Below are 11,564 nucleotides of genomic sequence, written 5' to 3'. Positions count from 1 at the left end.
TCCAGGCTGCTCTATAGGCCCGTCTCGTGCCTGGAGCCCATGCGTCCTCCAGAAGTCGTCTAGTTGCCTCCGAAAATTCTCAGCTGACTCCGGAACACCCGAGATCCTGCAAGCTAACAGACGAAGGGAGCCCTCCAGGAGAAGCGGGTGCAGAAACCCCCCTGGGCCCCGGAGGAGAGATGGACCCCATGGTAGAAGCAAGGACGGAAGGACCAGTAGTTCCAAAAGAAGAGGGAACCAAGACTGGGAGTTCCAAAAGGGAACTATCAGGACCAGTTCGGCTAGCTGATGACGGACTTGATTCAGGACCCGAGGAAGCATCGAGAAGGGGGGAAAAGCATAAAGCAGAGGACCGTGCCAGTCCTGGAAAAAAGCGTCTACCGCCTTTGCGTCCGGGTCTGGATGCCAACTGAAAAACCGGGGAAGCTGTGTATTCAGGCGGGAAGCGAAGAGGTCGATAGAGAAGGGACCCCAGAGCGACAAGATGGAGGAGAATACCCGCTCGTCCAATCTCCAGTCGCTGCCATCCGTGAGATAGCGAGAGCTCCAATCCGCCTGGGTGTTGTGCAGGCCCGGAAGATACTCCGCGATCACCGTAATGTCCTGAGACAGACAGACAGAAAGACCAAAACTCCTTGGCCAAATGTGAAATCATGGCTGAGTGAGTACCCCCCATGGAGTTCACATAACGGACAGCAGAGACGTTGTCCATACGTAACCTGATGCAAGCTCTGGCAATGCCCTTCGCAAAACTGCGAATGGCAAATGAGCCTGCAAGAAGCTCCAGCGCATTGATGTGGAGAGAGGACTCCTGATCTGACCAACGGCCTCCGGTGGACACCCCCTCGCAGTGCGCTCTCCAGCCGTGTAGGCTGGCGTCCGAATCCACTGTGAAATCCGGTCGAGGCCCGCAGATAGCCTTCACGTTCCATGACGCGAGATTGTGGATCCACCAATTTAGCTCGTCTCTGGTCTCCGAATCCAAAGAGATCAGGTCCGCGTAAGAGGCCCCCGTGTGGAGATGGGCGGTCTTCAGGCATTGTAGAGCTCGGTAATCGAGCGGAGCCGGGAACACCGCTTGTATGGAGGAAGAAAGAAGACCGATGATTCGGGCCAGGTGCCGAAGGGAAAACCGGGGCATGGTCAGCGTCCTGCGTAATTCCTTCTGTATCGCACGAATCTTCGTTGGTGGGAGACTGAGAGTCTCCGTCACGGAATCCACAGAGAAACCGAGGAACTCCATGGTACGGGCCGGAATCAGGACTGACTTCTCCTGATTGATGAGAAAACCCAGGCGGGACAGTAGAGACATGGTCGAGTCCAGATGCTGGAGAAGGATAGCAGGGTCCTGTGCTAGCAGGAGGATGTCGTCCAGGTAGATGATCAACCGAACTCCTCGGATCCGGAGCCAGGCCATCGCCGGACGCATCAGTTTAGTGAAGCACCACGGGGCTGAAGAAAGGCCGAAGGGTAGGCAAGTAAAACGCCAAATCTCCCCTTTCCATCGGAAGCGAAGGAGGTCTCTGGAGAACTCCGCTGCAGGAACAGTGAGGTACGTGTCCCTGAGGTCGAGTTTCACCATCCAGTCTCCCCGAAGTAGGAGGTCTCTGAGGAGGTGGCTGCCCTCCATCTTGAAATGACGATAGCGGACAAACCTGTTCAAATGACGAAGATTGATGACAGGACGCAATTGACTGCCCTTCTTCTGAACCAAAAAGATGTTGCTGAGAATGCCCGCGTGTGTAACTGGAGCACGTACGATCGCGAGAGGTCCGAGAGTTCTCTGTTGATGCAGCTTTGTGCGTCCACCGACAGGAACTCAGGAGGAGGAAAAGGTAAGTGGAGTGGGGAATCCACTAACTCTACGTGGAACCCGAGGACCGTGGACAAGACCCAACGATCCGTGGTGATATCAGCCCAAGCATGAGAAAAATGTCGGAGTTTGCCCCCTACACAAACCTGAGAAAATGGAAGATGACTGACACTTGCCAAATGGTCGGCGTGAGCTAGAGTAACCTCTGTACCCTCTATGGCTTGGAGCTCCACGGGAGGGGAAGAAATTCGCCGGTTGCCTGGCCTCTTGAAAGGCGGATCCCTGGACAAATGAGCGATGGGCGTAGGAGCCTCGACCCGAACCCCGGGTCTGGAATGTGGAGCGGCCGGACAGACGGCCCCTAGAACTGCCGGCCCTAGTGGAGACCCTGCCCTGGAACACCCTCTTCATTGAGGATTTGGCCTTATCCAAGGCCGTGAAAGTGCCCACAAATCGGCTTAGATCCTTGATGAAAGAATCGCCAAATAAAAGGCCCTGTGCGTTCCGTCCAGCCTCAGAGAGCGCCAAATTAGCCAACTTGGGTTCTATTTTGAACAATATGGCCTTACGTCTCTCGATGGAGAGTGACGTGTTTACATTGCCGGTAATGCATATAGCGCGTTAGATCCAACCCCGGAGCTCCTCCGGATCCACCAACTCATCCGCCGCTCTAGCGGTTTCGGCTAATTCAAATATTTTTGCTAAGGGGCCGAAGACGTCCAGGAGCTTGTCCTGACATGCCTTGAGGGCTGATTCCAAGCCACTGCGGGGATTCCAGCCAGATTTTGATAAAAATTGGGCCATCTTGGGGTCAACGACCGGAGTCTCACAGACCTTGTTGGCTACAAGGGGCCTAGAGCATTCCGCCCTTAATTTATTACGCGCCTCTTTTCTGAGAGGGCAGCGTACCCGAGCCTATAGATATTGGGCCACATGGTCCATAGGGAGCCACTCGGCAGACCTGGGGTGGTGAAGGACGTCCGGGTCAAAGAGCGGCTCGTCCGATGGGTCCGTTAAAGGGATAGATGGGACCGACATGGCCTCAGAATCGGAGGTTCCTGCGGCGGTACCTGGAGGGATAGGGGTGGGACGATCAGGGGACATACCTGACAGGTCCACCTCCGGAACCTCCAGGTCCTCAAACCTAGCCTCCTCCTCGGAGCCCTCCTCAGACTCAGTATCAGACACCGGCTGTGCTCTGGCACATTTCCAGTTCCGCGCCTTTTCTGCCTGGCGTGGTAAGGCTCGTTTGCGCGTAACAGGCGCGCCATCACGGGTGGCAAAAGACACACCAATCATTGGGTTTCTGGAGGCATGAGGGACTTGTAGTGTTGCTGGTAGGGCTAGGGTCGGGTCCCTGGATGTGGAAGGTTGAGCTCCTAGGGCCTCTGAAATTGATTTAGAGAGGGTCTGGGACATGGATCCCATGGCCGCAAGAATGGCGTCCAAGACGGCGCGCTGAAAGGCCTCTGCTTGGGACATGTCTGGGAGGGACAAAGCTCCTCTACTCTCAGGAGGGGGGGGGGGGCAGGTGGGGAGAGTGGGTTCCCAAATCTGAGTCCTCAGCCTGAGGACTGGGAGATCTCTGAAGGTGGGACATGGTAAAAGGAGCCGGAGAATACTACAAAGGGCCTGGGCAAAAGGCAGCCTGGGAACAGGGGACGATAGGCAGGGTACAGTGGGAGAACAAGGGGTTAATATAGGGTGAGTTACCCTGACTAACATGGACCGGAGGGCGCACTAGGGACCGCTGACCGCAAAGAAACCAGGTCGGAGCGGAAGCGGAAGGGGCGTGGCCAAGAGGAAAGCGGAAAGCGCGCGAAAAGAAACTGTAGGATGAGAAGAGAGCCGAATCTACGTTAAATGCGCCGGACAAGATGGCCGCTGAAATCTCGCAATATCGGCCGCAATGGAGAACGGGCGGACCAGGAGACTACCGCGCAGTGGCGGAGGGCCAGAAGGCAAGAGAAAAAGGTAGATAGCCGCCGAAGGTAAGAACAAAGGGGTACAAGGAAAAAGGGGGGCCATCTGACCACAAAATAGGAAAAAGAAAAAGCCACGAGAGGAAAATGGAAGACCTGAGGGGAAAGAAAAAAACAAAAATCTCCAAATGCAGCCGGTATGCAATAGGGGCACAAAAGCACAGACCACAATATAGGAGTACAGTGAGCCAGAAATGCAAAATCACTCCATGACACAGTAAAGTCAGACAGTAAGAGCTGGTTACTTATCTGTGGCAGCAGCAAAGAAAGAGGAGGTTTTCCTGGTTCATGGACACTATATAGGGGCTCTAGAGGGGAGGGCCTGTTGCTATGGAGATATGTTAATCTCAGAACAGTTTTCTTTGCTGCTGTGGTTGTCAGTAAAGAGAGATTACGCAATAGGAGCCTCCGTGTCTTGAAATAAAATTTATGATTTTCTTTTGCTCTCAATAAATCTTGTGTTAAGCATAAAAAATAAAAATATATATATATGATGAGACGGTTGCAAGTACACTTCTGATATGATTTCATCGAGCAGTTTTGATAGGGGGGGGGGGGGAAGAGTTTTTTTGACACTCGCCCTGAGAGAAATTTTACCTAGAAACTGCACTGATCATTATACTGAGAGTTCTTGCTATCCTCCACCTAGTAAGATTGTTACCATCTTCCAGTTTATTAAATGTCTGTTATGCCATAATAGAGCTTGCCCAGCTCAATTCAGCCTTGGAGGCCTGCTCTTGGAAGATGGCGACTTCAGAAATCTCCAGCAGCAGGTTCTCAGATCCTGTGAGGGGCACATATCTGGGCATAACTACTGTAAGGGGCACATATCTGGGCATAACTACTGTGAGGGGCACATATCTGGGCATAACTACTGTTAGGGGCACATATCTGGGCATAACTACTGAGGGGCACATATTTGGACATAACTACTGTGAGGGGGCAAAAAAGTAGGCATAACTACTGTGACAGGAACAAAGGTGGGCATACCTGCTGTGAGGGGCCACAAGGAGGACATAACTATTTTGAAGGGACCACAAGGTGGGCATTAGTACTGTGTGGTAGCATTTAGGGAAAATGTCCTAGATTACCCTGCTATACATTGGCATGGCTCAGTCTTACAGGCCAGCACAGCGCCCCCTGCTGGTGATTTCACTCAGCAGATTACCCGAACGGCTCCACTTGTGTGAAAGAGCCCTTAGTGTAAAGAAAATCTGACACCTCTTTGAAAAAATGGGGGGGCATTCTAAAGTTTGCACTGGGGCCCATAACACTCTAGTTACGCCACTGAGCTCATGTATGAGTGCGTCCATGTATGTGGTGAGTGTGTGTATGAGTGCGTCCATTAAGTTGGGGAGGGGCCCTGTACAAAAATTTACTGTGGGGCCCAGTCAGTTCTAGCTACGCCCCTGGACACGCCCACCCTCCATGCCTCCCTTTTGTTCTGCTTTGGCTTTAAGAAAAGGTGGCAGCCCTAGCAAGGGATGTAAATATTAGTGGCAGTAGGACCTTTGATGATGTCACAGTCATGTGATCAGTTACATGGGAGGGATATAAATGTTAGTGGTGGTAGGACCTTTGATGATGTCACAGTCAGGTGATCATCTACATGGGCGAGATCTTAAGGTTTGTGACTGTAGGACCTTTGATGATGTCAGAGTCATGTGATCAGCTACATGGGAGGGATCTAAAGGTTAGTGGCTGTAGGACCTTTGATGATGTCATGGTCATGTGATCAGTGACATCACGCACATGACTATCACAGGACTGTGCTATAGGTGAGTATACAGGTGAAGAGCGAAGAGGGTTTACACATAGGACTGTATGGTAAAGGTACTGCAGGATGGAGGACAGTGTTTTACATGGGACTGTATGAAGGAGGGAGTTGAAGGTATATTTTACATGGTATTGCAGTTGGAAAGAGTGAGGCTTTGACATCTCCTATTCTCCTGGACTGCAGAGTTAAAGGGGTTCTCTCCCTTCAGCAAGTGGCATTTATCATGTAGAGGAAGTTAATACAAGGCACTTACTAATGTATTGTGATTCTCCATATTGCCTCCTTTGCTGGCTTCATTCATTTTTCGTTTACATTATACACTGCTCGTTTCCATGGTTATGACCACTCTGCAATCCATGAGCGGTGGTCGTACTTGCACACTATAGGAAAAAGCCCCAGCCTAAGGACTCTCCTATGGTCCAGGCCACCAGAGAGGGCAGTGTTTTTTTTCTATAGTGTGCAAGCACGGCCACCGCTGATGGATTTCAGGGTGATCATAACCATGGAAACAAGCAGAGTATAGCGTGATGGAAAAATGAATCCAGCCAGCAAAGGAGGCAATATGGAGAATCACAATACATTAGGAAGTGCCTTGTATGTATGTGTGTGTGTGTCCACTAGAGGAATCCGCACCGTCGCATTTACAATCATGAAATTTGGCACACAGGTACATCAGGTGTCCGGGAAGGTTTTAGACCGGGTCTCAGCTCTCTACGACGTACCGTTACTGAGATATTCCCAAAAAATGCATTAGCCAATAGAAGCTTGGTCACATGACCCTTATCAGCCAATAGAAGCTCGCAGGTCCTCCAGCCTCCACATACACAGTTTTACTCCAGGTTTCTATAACAACCCAGCCATTTATTTTCACTGCTGTAGGAGAGCTGTAAAGGAAATCTGTCACCAGGATAAACACTATTGAAGTAAACCCATGGCCTAATAACACTTAGTACCTTATTTCCAGATGTGCCTTTGTTCCAGCAATAGATGTTTTTATCCTCTGAAAATCCAGTTTATTTGGTATGCAAATGAGCCAGTAAGGTGCCCAGAGGGGCGTCACTCTTGCAGGAAGGAGCCAGACACGCCCCCCTGCCAAATGTGTCCACCCTCAAAAGATTAACTTAAAACCCCGCCCCCCGGTCTAGTTAGGCCATGCCCCCACTCCTCAGCTGACAGGGATTGAAAAAATGAAGTTAAAAATCAACTTCTAGGTCCCGCTAGGCCACGCCCCTCCCAATTCTTAGCCGACAGGGATTGAAAAAATGAAGTTAAAAATCAACTTCTGTCAGCTGCAGGGGTGGGAGGGAGGGTGACTTTCTTCCTGCAGCTCACACTCAGACAGAACAGTGCTGCTGTCTTAGACTGAGCTGTTCAAAAGGACACGCCCCCAATCCAGTCAGGCCACGCCCCCTCCTCAGCCAACAGGGATTGAAGAAATGACGTTAAAAATCAACTTCTAGGTCCCGCTAAGCCACGCTCAGATCTGGTTAGGCAACGCTTCTCCCACTCCTCAGCCGACAGGGATTGAGAAAATGAGGTTAAAACTCTAATTCTGTCAGCTGCAGGAGTGGGAGGGACGGCGACTTTCTTCCTGCGGCTCACGCTCAGACGGCACAGTGCTGCTTTCTGAGAGTGAACTGTTCAAAAGAACATCCCTGTGTCTGTACAGGCCCTACGCCAGACGGAGGACAGGGAGTCTGAAAGCCGGACTGTCCGGCCTAAAACTGGACCTCTGGCCACCCTAGGGGCAGGCTGCTGTAAAGGCCACTGTTAAGGGGGCGGGCCCCTGTAGAGGTCACTGTCAAGGGGGTGGTATGCTGTGAAAGTCACTGTTAAAGGGGAAGGCTGCTGTAACGGTCAAAGTTAAGGGGGTGGGCTGCTGTGGAGGTCCAATTTTAAAGGATGGGGCACGGGGGGGGGGGTCAGAGTTAAGGGGTGGGGGGCTGTGGAGGTCACTGTTAAGGGGGCGGGGTGCTGTAGATGTCACTGTTATAGTGGATAGTATTGATATACGACACACACAAACATTAAATGAAATAGATGAAATATTCCCGAGCGAAGCCGGCTCCTTCTGCTAGTAAATAATAAATGCTATTTGCTGAAGTCAGACAACCCCAGGAAATTCCAGCTCTTTTCAGTCGGATCATTAGATTCATCTCATCAACAAGATCCGGCTCTCCCCGCTCCCAAACATCTATTTATTTAATACTAGGCAGTCCCCCCCCCACCCCCCTGTGTGTCGGTGCTGACTGTCTACATGTAAAGGAGCCATGGTCTATTCTCCTGGATCAGCCGGGTCAGGTCCGGGGTATTTTGGGTTTTCAGGACCAGATACTGTTTTTCCCCTTTTAGTCCACATTAGTTTATCACATTAATTTGATGTTTTTAGTTGTTGGACTAATGTTGTGGTTTTTGCAGCATTTATTTTTTATATCATCTTAGAGCTGTAATATTTTTCTAAGAATATTTAGGTTTACAGTTTGAAAAACAATAGTGGAAAAAAATTTTTTTTTTACTTTCTTATTTCTGTTTATCATATTCCATTCATTTTCATATATTACATTATATTAGAATGTAATTGTGTCAGGGTAAGCATTTCAACTGTGATTGCTGGTCTTTTGGGGATGGGAATTTTGTGTGTGTCTTTTACATAATTTACAGGGGCAATTTGCCTGATTATGGTCACTCTTAAGGCTGAGTTGGGTCTTGGTAGACTCGTTAACGTCCATCTCACAAGACGGCTTTAGCAGAGAATTCAGAGTGAATATAAGTTTATAGGTGGAGGAGCGGAGGAATAGGAGTTGATATGTGGAGAAAGAGGCATTTTCCTCTGATACGTTACAAAAGGGATCATTTATTAAGACTGGTGTTTTAGATACCAGCCTTAATATCCCCTATACCTGGTGGTGGATCCGCTGGAGTTAGGAAGAGTCACCGGCCTCTGAGCTGTCTTACATTTAGACCATATTCTACGCCTAAACCAGGCGTAGAAAATCGTAGATGAGACGGGCCTCCCAGCCCGCCCACATTTTTAGAGCTTTCGTGAGCGGGGAAAAGTTGCAGATTGCGATACAAAGGGCCTCTGCGCCGCAATCTGCGCCAGAAATACAGTTGCAAGAAAAAGTATGTGAACCCTTTGGGATGATATGGATTTCCGCACAAATTGGTCATAAAATGTGATCTGATCTTCATCACAACAATAGACAATCACCGTCTGCTTAAACTAATAACACACAAAGAATTAAATGTTACCATGTTTTTATTGAACACACCATGTAAACATTCACAGTGCAGGTGGAAAAAGTATGTGAACCCTTGTATTTAATAACTGGTTGAACCTCCTTTGGCAGCAATAACTTCAACCAAAGGTTTCCTGTAGTTGCAGATCAGACGTGCACAACGGTCAGGAGTAATTCTTGACCATTCCTGTTTACAGAACTGTTTCAGTTCAGCAATATTCTTGGGATGTCTGGTGTGAATCGCTTTCTTGAGGTCATGCCACAGCATCTCAATCGGGTTGAGGTCAGGACTCTGACTGGGCCACTCCAGAAGGCGTATTTTCTTCTGTTTAAGCCATTCTGTTGTTGATTTACTTCTATGCTTTGGGTCGTTGTCCTGTTGCAACACCCATCTTCTGTTGAGCTTCAGCTGGTGGACAAATGTCTTGATAAACTTGGGAATTCATTTTTCCTTCGATGATAACAATCTGTCCAGGCCCTGACGCAGCAAAGCAGCCCCAAACCATGATGCCCCCACCACCATACTTCACAGTTGGGATGAGGTTTTGATGTTGGTGTGCTGTGCCTCTTTTTCTCCACACATAGTGTTGTGTGTTTCTTCCAAACAACTCAACTTTGGTTTCATCTGTCCACAAAATATTTTGCCAGTACTGCTGTGGAACATCCAGGTGCTCTTGTGCAAACTGTAAACGTGCAGCAATGTTTTTTTTGGACAGCAGTGGCTTCCTCTGTGGTATCCTCCCATGAATACCATTCTTGTTTAGTGTTTTACGTATCGTAGATTCGCTAACAGGGATGTTAGCATATGCCAGAGGCTTTTGTAAGTCTTTAACTGACACTCTAGGATTCTTCTTCACCTCATTGAGCAGTCTGCGCTGTGCTCTTGCAGTCATCTTTACAGGACGGCCACTCCTAGGGAGAGTAGCAGCAGTGCTGAACTTTCTCCATTTATAGACAATTTGTCTTACCGTGGACTGATGAACAGCAAGGCTTTTGGAGATACTTTTATAACCCTTTCCAGCTTTATGCAAGTCAACAATTCTTAATCGTAGGTCTTCTGAGAGCTCTTTTGTGCGAGGCATCATTCACATCAGGCAATGCTTCTTGTTAAAAGCAAACCCAGAACTGGTGTGTGTTTTTTATAGGGCAGGGCAGCTGTAACCAACATCTCAATCTCATCTCATTGATTGGACTCCAGTTGGCTGACACCTCACTCCAATTAGCTCTTGGAGATGTCATTAGTCTAGGGGTTCACATACTTTTTCCAGCTGCACTGTGAATGTTTACATGGTGTGTTCAATAAAAACATGGTAACATTTAATTCTTTGTGTGTTATTAGCTTATCCAAGACAATAAACACGTCCAGCTCTTTTCAGTTAAAATAATTTTCTTTGGTTCCTTTATTGAATACGGTACAAAAGATTTGTGTGTGCAGCAAGGAAATTCCAACCTCCTAACGTGGGGCTGCAGAAGATCGTCTACGCGTTTCGAGCACACCTGCTCTTAATCATGACTCCATGTTGGACCCTGACTCGCTCAGTTTTGAATGCTCCCAGAGTTCGGACTCCACCCTCAAAGGAGGAAAGAGAACTCAGGTGTAGGATAATTAGGTAGTACTACTGGGCTCAGCCAGGGACCAACATACTATCTGCAGTGTTCAATAAACAGTGCGCCACCCAGGTGACAGATACATGTATGAATATATACTGTAAACTAACAAATGTCTTACTGGTAAAATTTTTGACATATACAAAAACATTCTAATAATAAAAAATAAAAAAACACAATGTGTGACCACACATTTGTTTCCATGCCAAACATAGCCAAATGCACTAACTTCAGGAGAGTGTGGAGAGGACTGCAGAGGGAAAGAGAAAAAAAAAAGAAGAAAAAAATAACATTATTAGCTTAAAGGGAACCTGTCACCTGAAAAACGCATTAAACCGACCACAGTACCATACAGTATCCCCCAGTGTGTTGCTAATCATGTTTTTCTTGCCTCTTTATGTTTCTTCATACTTGTTAAAAACGATGTTTTAATGTCGGTTGGCGCTGTCTCCGAGTCAGGCTTGGAGTCAAGGGGGACAGCGGCCTAGGCGTCTCCAATCCTGCTCTCCCCGCCTCCCGCCGCCTTGATTGACACGCCGCATCTCAGTGCCGGGACCGCGCTCTCAGCCCGCATGCGCAGTAAAGGGCTGCTGTAGCGCGATCCCGGCTCCGGCTCGTACACTCAGCCGCCTTTAGTCTCGCTACAGCGCATGCGCCCGCCAGCCTTACATACTCGGCTGACTGATATACTATAATAAACAGTCTGGTATATAAGACATCTAAGTAGCTAAGTCATCTCCATTGTACTCTGTTTGTTCATTTATAATTCCCAATTCCTCAGATACTTTACTTCATGTGAGATGTTCTTCCAGATGTAATTTTGCTCTAACTTGTCCTTGTTTCCCTCAGGTTCCTTAGGTGCAGGACTCTCTTCTTCTAAAGCCGATGGTCCTTTCCATCAATGACCCACCAAGGATGGAGAAGGACAGAAACCACATGGCTGCAAGGATATTAGACCTCACCCTGGAGATCATCTCCTTGATAACTGGAGAGGTGAGAGTCTCACATGACATCACTCTTATCTCTAGTAATAAACCAGGGAAATGACTGGAAAGGTGAAGGATTCTTAGAATGTCTGTAGTGATCGGCGTCTCCCCATACACAGGATTACACAGTAGTGAAGAAGTCGTCTGGTGAGTGTGTGA

This window comes from Bufo bufo, chromosome 4, assembly GCF_905171765.1.
Source record: "Bufo bufo chromosome 4, aBufBuf1.1, whole genome shotgun sequence".
NCBI lineage: Eukaryota > Metazoa > Chordata > Amphibia > Anura > Bufonidae > Bufo > Bufo bufo.
Note: the sequence above shows the minus strand (reverse complement) of the source record.